A 13,886-nucleotide genomic window follows, 5' to 3' on the forward strand; every position below is an offset into this window, starting at 1 on the left:
CGAGGTCGACACACGACATTCTCGCGACATTCTCTCGACGCTCTCTCGACGCGCGACAAATCAGTCGACAGTCAATATTTGAGTGTCGCATATCGTGCTGGATTTTAGAAAAAAAAAATCGCAGAAAATCTTGACTGTCGACTGATTTGTCGCGCGTCGAGTTGAGCGTCGAGAGAATGTCGCGAGATTGCGCGAGAATGTCGTGTGTCGACCTTCGAGCGCGACACTCGACATTCTCGCGACATTCTCTCGACGCACGACAAATCAGTCGACAGTCAATATGATATATCTCTAGAATGTCGCGTGTCGACCTAAAATCACACATTCTCTCGACGCTCAATACGACGCGCGACAAATCAGTCGACAGTCAAGACTGATTTGTCGCGCGTCGAGAGAGCGTCAAGAGAATGTCGCGAGAATGTCGTGTGTCGACCGGTGTGGGAGTAATTTTTTCATCTGCAAACAAGGTGTTATAGTAATTTTTTAAGCTTAAGTAAAAATAGCGGCATCTAGTAGCAGCAATAACAGTAGCAGCAACAGTAGCAGCAGCAGCAGTAGCAGCAGTAGCAACAGTAGCAGCAGTAGCAGAAGTAGCAGGAGTAGTAGCAGTAGTAGTAGTAGTAGTAGAAGTAGTAGTAGTAGTAGTAGTAGTAGCAGCATCAGAAGCAGCAGCATCAGTAGCAGCAGCAGCAGTAGCAGTAGAGTAGTTGTTGTAGAAGTAGCAGTAGCTGAAGTAGAAGCAGTAGCAGCATTAGCAGCAGCATCCGTATCAGCAGCAGCTGCAGCAGTAGCAGCAGTAGCACCAGCAGCAGTAGCAGCAGCAGCAGTAGAAGTAGTAGTAGTTGTTGTAGTAGTAGTAGTAGTAGTAGCTGCAGTAGAAGCAGTAGCAGCATTAGCAGCAGCATCAGTATCAGCAGCAGGAGTAGCAGCAGCAGCAGCATTAGCATCAGTAGCAGCAGCATCAGTAGCAGCAGCAGCAGTAGCAGTAGTATTAGTTGTAGTAGTAGTAGTAGCTGTAGTAGAAGCAGTAGCAGCATAAGCATCAGCATCAGTATCAGCAGCAGGAGTAGCAGCAGCAGCAGTAGCAGCAGTAGCAGCAGCAGCAGCAGCAGCAGCAGTAGCAGCAGCAGCAGTAGCAGCAGCAGCAGTAGCAGTAGTAGCAGAAGTAGCAGCAGTAGCAAAAGTAGCAGCAGTAGCAGCAGTAGCAGGAGTAGCAGTAGTAACTGTATTAGTAGTTGTTGTAGTAGTAGTAGTAGAAGCTGCAGTAGAAGCAGTAACAGCAGCATCAGTAGCAACAGTAGCAGCAGTAGCAGTAGCGGCAGTAGCAGCAGCAGTAGCAGTATTAGTAGTTGTTGTAGTAGTAGAAGTAGCTGCAGTAGAAACAGAAGCAGCAGTAGAAGCAGCATCAGTAGCAGCAGCATCAGTAGCAGCAGCAGCATTAGCAGTAGTAGTAGTTGTTGTAGTAGTAGTAGTAGCTGCAGTAGAAGCAGAAGCAGCATTAGAAGCAGCATCAGTATCAGCAGCAGGAGTAGCAGCAGCAGCAGCAGTAGCAGCAGCAGCAGTAGCAGCAGTAGCAGCAGAAGCAGTAGTAACAGTATTAGTATTTGTTGTAGTAGTAGTAGTAGTAGCTGCAACAGAAGCAGAAACAGCAGCAGCAGTAGCAACAGTAGCAGCAGTAGCAGTAGCAGCCGTAGCAGCGGTAGCAGCAGCAGTATCAGTATTAGACGTTGATGTAGTAGTAGCAGTAGTAGCTGCAGAAGAAGCCGTAACAGCAGCATCAGTAGCCACAGTAGCAGCGGTAGCAGTAGCAGTATCAGCAGTAGCGGCAGTAGCAGAAGCAGTAGCAGTAATAGTAGTTGTTGTAGTAGTAGAAGAAGCTGCAGTAGCAGCAGTAACAGCAGCATCAGTGGCAGCAGCAGCAGTACCAGCAGCAGCATTAGTAGCAACAGCAGTAGCAGCGATAGCAGCAGTAGAAGTAGCAGCAGTAACAGGAGTAACAGCAGTAGAAGGAGTAGCAGCAGAAGTAGTAGTAGCAAAAGTAGCTGCAGTAGTAGAAGTAGTAGTAGTAGTAGCAGTAGTAGTAGTAGTAGCAGTAGTAGTAGTAGTAGTAGTAGTAGTAGTAGTAGTAGTAGTAGTAGTAGTAGTAGAAGTAGTAGTAGTAGTAGTAGTAGTGATAGTAGTAGCGGTAGTGGTAGTGAGACTGGTAGTAGTGGTAGTGGTAGTGAGACTGGTAGTAGTGGTAGTGGGACTGGTAGTAGAGGTAGTAATATTTGTAATAGTAGTAGTAGTAGAAGCAATAGTAGCAGTAGATGCAGAAGAAGCTGTAGCTGCAGCAGCAGCAACAGTATCAGCAGTAGCAGCAGTAACAGCTGTAGCAGGAGTAACAGCAGTAGCAGCAGAAGCAATAGTAGCAGTAGTAGCAGTAGTAGCAGAAGTAGCAGCAGTAGTAGTAGTAGTAGCAGTACTAGTAGTAGCTGTAGTAGTAGTAGTAGTAGTAGTAGTAGTAGAAGTAGTAGTAGTATTAGTAGTAATAGCGGTAGCAGCAGCAGCAACAGTAGCAGCAGCAGCAGAAGTAGCCGTAGCAGCTGTAGCAGGAGAAACAGCCGTAGCAGCAGTAGCAGAAGTAGCAGTGGTAGCAGTAGTAGCAGAAGTAGCAGCAATAGTAGTAGTAGTAGCAGTAGTAGTAGTAGTAGTAGTAGTAGTAGTAGTAGTAGTAGTAGTAGTAGTAGTAGTAGTAGTAGTAGTAGTAGTAGTAGTAGTAGTAGTAGTAGTAGTAGTAGAAGAAGTAGAAGTAGTAGTAGTAGAAGTAGTTGTAGTAGTAGTAATAGTAGCGGTTGTGGTAGTGAGACTGGTAGTAGTGGTAGTGGTAGTGGGACTGGTGGTAGTGGTAGTAGTAGTTGTAGTAGTTGCAGGATCTGGAGTATTAATAGTAGCAGTAGCAGTGTAGTAGCAGTTGCAGCACTACCAAACATTAGCAGTAGTTGTAGTTGTTGTAATAGTAGTAGTAGCTGCAGTAGAAGCAGTAGCAGCAGCAGTAATAGCAGTAGCAGCAGAAGCGGCAGCAGGAGTAGAAGCAGCAGCAGTAGCAGCAGCAGCAGTAGCAGCAGCAGCAGTGGCAGCAGAAGCAGCAGCATTAGCAGCAGTAGCAGCAGCAGTAGCAGTAGCAGCAATAGCAGTAGCAGCAGTAGTAGCAGTAGTAGTAGTAGTAGTAGTAGTCGCAGTAGTAGTAGTAGTAGTAGTAGTGATGGTAATAGCGGTAGTGGTAGTGAGACTGGTTATAGTGATAGTGGTAGTGGGACTGGTAGTAGTGGTAGTAATATTTGTAGTAGTAGCAGTAGTTGAAGTAATAGTAGCAGTAGCATTGCAGTAGCAGCACCAGCACCACCAGCATTGTCAGTAGAAGTAGTTGTTGTAGTACTAGTAGCTGCAGCAGTAATAATAGCACTACTAGAGTAGTAGTCAAAAATCAGTCATTGGTGCTTGATTGTTGCGAGTATGGTCGTTTGGGTTCACGCTATTTTACACCCACGTGTAAGTGTTCAAGTCACATTAAGATGTTTATTCGGCTGAAATTCCATGCAATAAACACATTTTTTCTTCTGGTTCTAAGCTCAGGATGGAAGCCCCTATTTTTTTTTTTATATGCTATTATCTATAATAGAGACAAGGAGTTTAACTTCGTTTGCCGTAAAACTATACCATCTTTACTGTAAACTAGGGTCGACTTCGATCGCTCACTTTAGTCTGGAAACGGAAGTTGTAATACGCATGTTTGGTAGGGTAAGTGATGGAATGCGCTTTAGCTTGGATCGGTTATTTAAAAATACATTATACTAACTATTTTGCGTATACTCTCTCAAAACAAGAACATCATTCAGTACCAAATTACATGGGAATACCAGGAAATATCGACGATTTTCGAGCACACTTTCGAGTAACAAGACATGTATTCGATATATTGCTTGAAATGACAGTGCTGTTTAGTTAAGCTTGGAACTTCATGTACATTTCCTGAATAATTTTACTTCAAGTTCAACTAATTTTCCTGTGCCTGCTATCAAATAAATCATGTTTTACTGAGAGATTTCTGACTGTTTCTTAAAAAAATCATGTAAGAAGACTTAATTAATCATTTAATAAATATTTGAGGCTCGCTCTGTAAAAAGAGATTTTAATGCATGTACATAGTGTTGTCCCAGATTAGGCTGTGTAGTCCGCACAGGCTTATCAGGTGCGATACTTTCTGCTATAACTGGATTTTCGCTTATAGAAAAATACGACAAAAGCGGAAAGTGTCTCCCTGATTAGTGTGGACTGAACATGCAATCTGGTAAAACAATTTAGGCGCATGCATTAATTAGATTATAGCCGTCTAAATACTCTTTACTTTTGATTCATGACACAGTTACATGTTATAATTTATGATTTGACCATTTTAAAAGATGCATATTTTATTGTACTGGGTTGAGCGATACTTTTATTTTAATAATGTGTCCACTCAACATTCTTTCAGTTATGTTTTGCTGTGTTATATAATTATAAAATAATAAATAAAATTTTAACAACTAGCTTCTCTTTTCTTCATGTGATTTATTTATATATTTTAAACCAGAAGAAAAACAAAATCCATAACATAATGAACGCAAAACATGATACCCTATATTCACGGAACAAAACTATGTTTGACAAAATTTAGAATCAAGGTTCCCAATTTTCAAAAATTTTCCAGATCAAATTATTTCCAAGTTCCATCAATTATTTATCTATGAATAAACAACACTTGTATCATCTATATGTAAGGCTATTACAATAAATGGTTGTTAATAGACTGATAAACAATTGAAAAAGTTACATAATCTACAGATTATAGAGCATTGTGCTTTGATTTCATTGTTCATGGAATAAGAACCAATCTCATAATTATGATGTGCAGCTCGCACTCAACATTGCCAAAGGCAGATAATACCTAAAAGAAATAACAATTCCAGTTCATGTTATTGACTCTTGATGAAAAATCTGGAAAATGAATAGCATGCAATGTTTATGCAGTTATTTGCTACTGCTGCTACTGCTGCTGCTACTACTACTACTGCTACTACTGCTACTACAACTACTACTGCTGCTACTACTGCTACTACTGCTACTGCAGCTACTCCTGCTACTGCTGCTACTACTGCTACTACTGCTACTGCTGTTACTGCTGCTACTGCTGGTACTGCTGCTGCTACTGCTGCTACTACTGCTACTGCTCACACATCTTCAACAACTATTACTACTACTACTATTACTACAAACAGCTGCTGCTACTGCTGCTGTTGCTGCTGATGCTACTGCTGCTACTGCTGCTGCTGCTACTGCTGCTTCTATTGCTGCTGCTACTGCTGCTACTGCTGCTGCTGCTACTGCTGCTGTTGCTACTGCTGCTACTGCTGCTGCTGCTACTACTGCTGCTGCTGCTTCTCCTGCTGCTGATACTGATGCTGCTGCTTATGCTGCTACTGATTCTACTGCAGCTACTACTGCTACTACAACAACTACTACTACTGCTACTGCTGCTGCTGCTACTGATGCTGCTGCTACTGATGCTGCTGCTACTGCTGCTTCTGCCTCTACTGCAGCTACAACTACTACTACAACAACTACTTATACTGCTACTGCTGCTGCTACTGCCGCTACTGCTGATTCTGCTACTGCTACTGCTGCTACTGTTGCTACTGATGCTGCTGTTACTGCTTCTACTGCAGCTACTACTTCTACTACTACTACTACTACAACTACTAATACTGTTACTACTGCTACTCCTGCTACTGCTGCTACTGCTGCTACTGCTGCTACTGCGGCTGCTGCTACTCCTGCTGCTGCTACTGCTGCTTCTGCTGCTACACCTGCTGCAGATACTGATGCTGCTGCTAATTCAGCTACTGCTTCTACTGCAGCTACTACTACTACTACAACAACTACTACTACTGATACTGCTGCTGCTGCTACTGATGCTGCTGCTACTGCTGCTACTGCTGCTCCTACTCCTGAGGCTGATACCGATGCTGCTGCTTATGCTGCTACTGCTTCTACTGCAGCTTCTACTACTAATACAACAACTACTACTACGCTACTGCTGCTGCTGCTACCGCTACTACTACTACTACTACTACTAAAACTACTTCTTCTACTACTACTACTACTACTTCTACTACTACTACTACTACTACTGCTACTACTAGTACTGCTACTACTACTACTACTGCTGCTACTTCTGCTACAACTTCTACTACTGCTACTACTGCTACTACTGCATCTGCTGCTACTGCTGTTACTCCTGCTACAGCTGCTACTGCTACTACTGCTGCTACTGCTGCTACTGCTGCTACTGCTGCTGCTCCTGCTACCGCTACTACTACTACTGCTACTACCATAACTTCTACTACTACTACTACTACTACTTCTACTACTACTACTACTACTACTACTGCTTCTACTAGTACTGCTACTACTACTACTACTACTGCTGCTACTTCTGCTACTACTGCTACTACTGCTACTATTGGTTCTGCTGCTACTGCTGTTACTCCTGCAAAAGCTGCTACTTCTACTACTGCTGATACTGCTGCTGCTGCTGCTACAGCTTCGACTGCAACTACTACTACTATTACAACAACTACAACTACTGCAACTGGTGGTGGTGTTGCAACTGCTACTACACTGCTCTTGCTACTATTACTACTCCTGATTATGCTACTATTAGAACTACTACTACCACTACCAAAAGTCCCACTACCACTACCACTACTACCAGTCTCACTAACACTACCGCTTCTACTTCTACTACTACTTCTACTACTACTACTACTACTACTACTACTACTACTACTACTACTACTACTACTACTACTACTACTACTGCTACAATTACTTTTACTACTACTACTATTACAAATACTACTACCACTACTACCAGTCCCACTACCACTACTACCAGTCTCACTACCACTACTACCAGTCTAACTACCACTACCGCTACTACTATCACTACTACTACTACTACTACTACTACTACTACTACTTCTACTACTACTACTACTACTACTACTACTACTACTACTACTACTACTACTACTACTACTACTACTACTACTACTACTGCTACTACTACTACTGCTACTACTACTACTGCTACTACTGCAGCTACTTTTGCTACTACTGCTACTGCTGCTACTCCTTCTACTGCTGTTACTCCTGCTACTGCTGCTACTGCTACTACTTCTGCTACTGCTGTTGCTGCTACTGCTGCTGCTGCTACTGCTGCTGCTGCCACTGATGCTGCTGCTACTGCTTCTACTGTAGCTACTACTGCTACTACAACAACTACTATTACTGCTACTGCTGCTGCTACTGCCGCTACTGCTGATACTGCTACTGCTACTGCTGCTAATGTTGCTACTGATGCTGCTGTTTCTGCTTTTACTGCAGCTACTACTACTACTACTACAACAACTACTAATACTGTTACTACTGATATTCCTGCTACTGCTGCTACTCCTGCTACTGCCGCTACTGCTGCTACTGCTACTGCTGCTACTGCTGCTACTTCTGCTGCTGATACTGCTGCTGCTTCTAATGCTGCTACTGCTTCTACGGCAGATACTACTACAACTACAACAACTACTACTACTACTACTGCTGCTGCTGCTACTGATGCTGCTGCTGCTGCTACTGCTGCTTCTGCTTCTACTGCAGCTACTACTACTATGACTACCACTACTAATACTGCTACTGCTGCTGCTACTGCCGCTACTGCTGATACTGCTACTGCTGCTACTGTTGCTACTGATGCTGCTGCTTCTGCTTCTACGGCAGCTACTACTACTACTACTACGACAACTACTACTACTGCTACTGCTGCTGCTACTGCCGCTACTGCTGATACTGCTACTGCTGCTGCTGCTACTGCTTCTACTGCAGCTACTACTACTACTACTGCTACTCCTTCTACTGCTACTGCTGCTGCTGCTGCAACTTCTGCTACTACTGCTATTGCTGCTACTCCTTCTACTGCTGCTACTGCCGTTACTCCTGCTACTGCTGCTACTGCTACTTCTGCTGCTACTGCTGTTGCTGCTACTGCTGCTGCTTCTACTGCTGCTTCTGCTACTAATGCTGCTGCTACTGCTTCTACTTCAGCTACTACTACTACTACTACAACTACTAATACTGTTACTACTGCTACTGCTGCTACTGCTGCTACTACTGCTGCAGCTGCTGCTACTACGCTGCTACTGCTGCTGCTGCTGCTACTGCTGCTGCTGCTGCTACTGCTGCTGCTGCTACTGTTGCTGCTGCTGCTGCTGTTATTGCTGCTACTAGATGCCGCTATTTTTACTTTAGCTGAAAAAGTTACTATAACACCTTGCTTTCAGATGAAAAAAATTACTCCCACACCGGTCGACACACGACATTCTCTCGATGCTCTCTCGACGCGCGACAAATCAGTCGACAGTCAAGATTTTCTTCGATTTTTTTTTTCGAAAACCCAGCGCGATATGCGACACTGAAATATTAACTGTCGACTGATTTGTCGCGCGTCGAGGGAGCGTCGAGAGAATGTCGCGAGAATATCGTGTGTCGACCTCGAAGGTCGATACGCGACACTCAACCTCGCCCTATCCGGATTCCGTAGTATTTAGTAGTGTTTAACGTGAATTAGATCACCGGCAAAAGCACAGCAATACACATGTTTATTCAGTGGAAGCCCATACTGCACGTTTAAGTTTAAATAGCTTATTTCTTTTACATTTGCTTATATTAGAAGTGATATTTAAATATTCGAATGACCGTCAAATCGAATTATCGAATAATTTCGCCATTCCTAAAAGCTTTAGATGTGTATTTGTTTCGAAGTTTTTGGAGGTCCTTTTGCACCAGACGCTGCATAATGTGCGGAGCCGGAGTGTCCCAGCACTTCTACATAATTCAATTACTAGACGCACTAAAGTTGGAACCAACTTTAAAATAATTCCTTCAAATACAGCTACAGATCAATACCTGTCTGGGTGAGACTTCCACGGGTTCCTTAAAGACAATCCACTGGACACTTTCATAGAGGGGCGGAGTTGTTAGGGAGCCCTCGTACGTCCAGTAGTCGTCGAAGAAGTCTGCAATATCGACGTAACGTGTGAGAAAAAACGTCATTTTGCAGTAACTGACTTACACCGCATCTATGATTTTACCGATATTAGTTGTTTACGAATTATATCAATGTTCGTACTACCAGAAATAGGAGTTTGTATATAATGTTAAACACAAATACCAGTAAATTGATAATAGAAGAACAGATATATGTGCACTACAAGACAAAAAGGGCAAGGAATGGAGTAAGAAAAAGAAAAAAGATGAACAAGACAAGGATAAAGGCGATAATGATGCAAAAGAAAAAATATTTCTTAGAGATGGAAGATATGAGGAAGAAAGATGAGGAAGAGAAGACAGACAGTCCAAATTAAGAAACAGAAGTTACAAAAAAAGAGAATAGGTTAAGAGTGGGAAGATATGAGCCTCGTTCTGGAAAAATTGAACTTGCTACATGTGCGTTAGGTGTCGTTCCAGATGAGCACAGGCTACTCAGGGACGACACTTTCAGACTAGACTGAATTTTCTTTTAGAAGATACTTTATTAAACGAAAATTTAAATAAAAGCGGAAATTGTTATCCTTGATAAGCTTGTTCAGATTTATATGGGACGAAACTTATCGCACAGACATAAAGCCAGGTTTTCTTACACCGCGGTTCGTATATAGATAGGGTGAGGTGATGGTAAGGTCTTATGTTAAGGAATATGTGAAAGGGAAGGGAAAAGACAAAGGAAACACAAAACATTCCCATGTGAATACGCCTGGTACGGATGTCTTGTGCTAACCTGGCAACAGGTCGATGGGGTCGAGGGAGCTGGGGATGGTCACCATGCTACCAGGTTGAATCAACCTGTCTACGTTGTTCGACACGACGGAGAAAAAGGGATGCTCCTCGCCAGACTGAAATTTTGTGGAGAAAGCATCAATAAACACCGGCGCGCTTGGAAAATGCTTGAATTTTTGAAACGGCATGTAACAAAAATGACAATATCATTTTAGTGATACGTTTTTTCTAATATTATTAAATCACCTCAATAAATAAATTAAAAAAAAAACAACAACAATCATAACGCGTATATTGTTCATGTGTGTCCCGGTTTATTAAATTATTTTTAATATTCTTAATAAAAGATCCACTACCGCTCTCAACATTTTTAAGCGCCATTTGACATTCATAGAAAGTATTATTATTTTTTTACAAATGTGGGTTTCATGAGAAAGATTCCTATCCTTTTTATAGATACACTTGCACACTGAATATACAGACATAAGCGCGCTTTTTTGCCGACCACCACATCGGCTTCTCGGACGCTTCCTGTCACCTTGATCATAATCCCGAGAACGGCGAGTCCGTCTATTATGTTCACAGCCTCCGCGAAGCTGCCATACTTTGTGTTCCAGTGGACGAGGTGAAGCTGCAATGGAGAACCGGGTGATTGACGAACATATTGTGTGATCGCATATTTTTACGAGAACCATGCCAATGCCAAGAAACCATATTATAACGTTTAAGTTAACAATTTAATCAAATAATTGTGCAATGCTAAGCTGGGCCCGCACATAAGCTATATACACACACAACTTCAGCGGTAATATCTCCAAACTCAAGTTCTTTTGCATTTGTTGTTTTTGTCCAATGTTTAATAGCAGTTACCTCGTCCTTGTTACAACGGACTTACAATACATCCCAAAGCTTAAAGCTAATCTGCTGATAATTTACAAATACACAACATTTCAAAACAACGCCCAGCATCCAGTGTGTTTTTTCACCATTTTGACTAAAATGAGGAAATAAGTATTGTTGTTATTTTACTTAAAATGCTTCATATTCAAAATAGAAGTGTTTTCAGTATTATTTTTACTAACGTTGATCTTATATGGCTGGATGGGAGATGAACAACATGTTGAAATAATATATATATATATATATTGGTTATTTTTTTGGAAACCTTAAGTTGGGAATTTTTAGGTCCCATTTGGGAAAAATATTATTTTTTTCCATCGGGAATGGGGACGAATACCGGACCCGACTTTAAATGAAAACAAACCCACTTCAAACCAAAACACAGCAAGAAAATGCACATCAAGTTATTGAGCGGAAACATTTGTTTTTAATTTGTTTTTAGTAAAGTAAACTGACCATTTACAAAATTGATCAAAAGTCTATGCCAACCGTGGTATACATTTAACATACATACATCTCGGCACAATATATCTAACTTAACTCTTTCTATTTAAGGTAACAGCTATCTTGACCTTAGCCAGACTGGCCCCAAATTAACTCCCTTCATATGTCTGCATATAAGCTACCTTGTACCTATACACACATTCAGTGCTAATAACTCTATCTAACTAACGTAATTGAGCGGAAATCATTTGCATATCATGTAAACTATGTACGGTATAGAGTGGGATGCCCTCGACCCACAAAAAACTATTCACGAGTATAATAAAATGTTTAACGGTTAAAATAAATTTGACTGACAACCACCTGACAACCACCTGTTTGCTGTTCTATTATTTGTAACTGTGACCTATGACCTATGGCCTATGGCATAAAGCCAACTGGACAAATATTTAATACTAAGAAAAAGGCCTGTATGTTAACTTAAAATATGCAACATTTCATTAACATCTGTCTATGCAAACTTAAACGCAATGCTGGACATCGTCCGTCCGTCGCCAGACATTACCCAATTCAACAAAAACCTTGTTTAAATATCACCCAACTTACAATAAGCATAATTATACAAAACAGAAAGTGGCAGATAAGTGCTTTATTAAAGCCACGCAACACATACACAAAGTAATTCAGCCAACTTATTGTTAGTTGGTTTTAAGTACGTTAACAGTAGTATTGATACAACCCAGGTGTGACTGTAGCATTTATCTTTTTCATGGACTGCAAAGTTGTCCCTACTGGCTACATTATGAAAAAGTTTCAAGCCCAATAATGATTAGTTAAGAATTAAGATTCGTGCCCGTGATATCATATGTCGGAGAGTATATAATTCGATATTTAAGTTACTGTTTTTATTTCTATTTCGGTCTTGTGCTTATTTACATGATCATGTTTTCGAAGTTAACATATAAATTCAAATTATTAACGCCACAGTAATATGTCCTGGTTTCAAATATGTTTTATCACTGTACATGCTTCGTAAATGTATTTTACGTATTCATCGAAGACTTTTTGAAACAACCGGTTTCACAGGTGTACCTCAGCTGTGAACTGCTTCCCGTCAATCGTATGCTCCGATCCCCGGGTTTCGTCTGCTCCCCAGTGCAGGTGGTACTGTGCCAACCTGAAGTGCTGGTTGTCAAGCGGACCACCGGTCAAAACTGGGGTTAGAAGGTAGGACAGTTTGAAACATCAATGAGATAATAAGCATCAACATGACCATTGATTATATTATATTCTGTGTATACAAAGCATTCGTGAGTGGCATGTCAGAACATAAAATGTTTATGAAATAAGTAATATATGTACAATACCCACAGACCAATAACACAAGCTAAAGTCCCAATTTTTATATAAAAAACGAAACGAGCTCACTTAAGTTGAGTGAAACATTCCCCATATAAGTTGGATACGTTAGCATGGCTACGCGCTTACATCCGGGCTTGGTGATCTGACACTCTATGCTGTGCCCGTTGTTCTTCAGCTTGACCTCGTCTTCCGGTGTGTAGGCGATGCTAAGGAAGGTGAGAGCAGAGTCGTATGTCGCATTTCGCGAAACGCTATTGATCGGCGATTGACGGCGGCCCCAAACGGCGATCGGATAATGATTTTGCCAGTTATTGGGTCCTGTGTTGGAAAGTAAATTGGGGCGTGAAATATTAAAAATGTACGAACTCCCACAAAAAGTTGCTGACAGATGAAAAGTAACATTTATTTTTTAAAGGAAGCAAATTTCGGTTACGGGCCGCTTTGTGCGAAAATTAAACCATATGCATGTTATATCGAAATTATATGAAAGAATATTGTGTACACACTCAAAAAAAAAACAATTTTATAGAAGACATTTAGAATTTAAGAAAACATATTAACTGTGTCTTTGCGACGACTATAAACATGCATAGTGTGTTGAAGAAATATATGTTAGAAAACATACCATTTTCCTCCGTGTATCCCCAGTCTGCAATTAGACACAATCAAAATAATAATAAATATATATTAAGGTCCAATCTCTAGAAACAATAGACGGTTTTACAATGCGCATTGCATGGTGACTAACGTTGACAATAATTTAAAAAGGGATGCATGTTTGATTAGTCCAATATTAGTTCTGGCTACCATAACTTTAAATGTCGCTTTTTATGATTTTTGACTGGCGCGACTTTATAATTATGGACCAACCCCATTGGGAAAGTCAACCAGAAATTCCCGAAAAGTTGACAGTTAACAAAGACCGGTCCAAAACAGCTTTTAAATGCAGTTATTGGCCCAAATCAACCACTTGATCGGAAAGATTGACATTTTTCACATTTAACTTATATATTCTTTCACAAAATACTATCTTAAACATTTAAAATGTATCTATTCTGCTCTTACATATGGAGAAAAACAGCGATGTGACAGACTTTCTTGAAATGCGAATCTTCCGAGATTTCACGGTCATATGACGTTATTTCTATTTTTTAGTAACATCCCATGTGCTCAAGTTTTTCAAATTCAGAATGACATTTCCTGGTTTTTTAGATTATTATGGCCTGTTTTGTAAACAAATAGTAGTGTGAATACAAACTCAAAGTAAATAT

The sequence above is a fragment of the Dreissena polymorpha genome, chromosome 6 (assembly GCF_020536995.1).
Source record: "Dreissena polymorpha isolate Duluth1 chromosome 6, UMN_Dpol_1.0, whole genome shotgun sequence".
Lineage (NCBI taxonomy): Eukaryota > Metazoa > Mollusca > Bivalvia > Myida > Dreissenidae > Dreissena > Dreissena polymorpha.